The 929-nt window shown below is 60.2% G+C and overlaps 1 non-coding gene across 1 annotated transcript; it reads right to left on the bottom strand.

Moving 5' to 3' along the window:
* Positions 1–598: 598 nt before the first annotated feature.
* Positions 599–670, bottom strand: LOC112473504. The gene has a single exon (XR_003044028.1). It is a non-coding gene; the product is annotated as a small nucleolar RNA SNORD107 (small nucleolar RNA).
* Positions 671–929: the final 259 nt, after the last annotated feature.

Below are 929 nucleotides of genomic sequence, written 5' to 3'. Positions count from 1 at the left end.
GGCCTCTGCCAGGAGCTACCCGACCACCACGAGCACAGACAGTCAGGCGTCAGGCTGGCCTAGAGCCCAGCACAGACATTCCACCGGAAAACGTCTGAAAACTGGACTCTGACCTTCCAAAATCAGCGATACTGTCACAGTATCCCTGTGATACAGCTCACGTGACAGGCTCTACACCCACGGGTCATCCGCAGGCCACCGAAGAGAAACAGGATCATGGAGGAAACTGCCGTCCGGGGCCGGCGGCCCCAGGGGAGGCACTTACCACAGTCACCGCTCTCCACGGGACCCCTCGCCCCGGACACCGCTGCCGACCTGAAGCTGGGGTCTCCCCAGTGCACGTCCTGGTGTCGGTCCCCATACGCCGCGCCTTCGGGGCTCCGAGGATAAGCTTCTGCGTTTGCTTTCACCAACGGACACATGTACAGAATAAAAACGAATTAGCTCAGAACGTCTGGAAATTTTGCCAGCGGACGTCTGAGGAGCTGGCAGGGGCACAGGACACGTGCCACTGCCCGTGCTCGGCTCTCGCACACCGAGCCGACATGTCCTGCTGAGGACAGCTCTCTCGGGAGCGTCTGGCGAGGCGCCCTGACCGGATTTCAGTGTCATGTCAAGCTCAAAGTTTGAAATCATTACGCTCAGACAAGGTCCCACGTCATCATGAACCTGGCCCAGGCCTCAGCGGTGCACGCTCACTTTTCTCCTAGGTCATTTTACCTGGAGCGCTCTGCGTTTCTGTCCTACACGCAGTTACGACGACCTTCGGCCGCGACACTGCCGGGCGCCAGCCACACGGACGGGCCAGGAGGTCCAGTGACAAATGCCCGCTTCCTTCGGTCGTCACCTGGGTGAGCGAAAAGACTCGGTGTAAGACCGAGGCGGCTGTAGCGTGACACGGCCACAACGAGCACGCTGATGACAAGACG

The sequence above is a fragment of the Pteropus alecto genome, unplaced genomic scaffold (assembly GCF_000325575.1).
Source record: "Pteropus alecto unplaced genomic scaffold, ASM32557v1 C18140743, whole genome shotgun sequence".
NCBI lineage: Eukaryota > Metazoa > Chordata > Mammalia > Chiroptera > Pteropodidae > Pteropus > Pteropus alecto.
The sequence above is the reverse complement of the archived record's forward strand: the minus strand, read 5'-3'. Positions and strand labels throughout refer to the sequence as shown.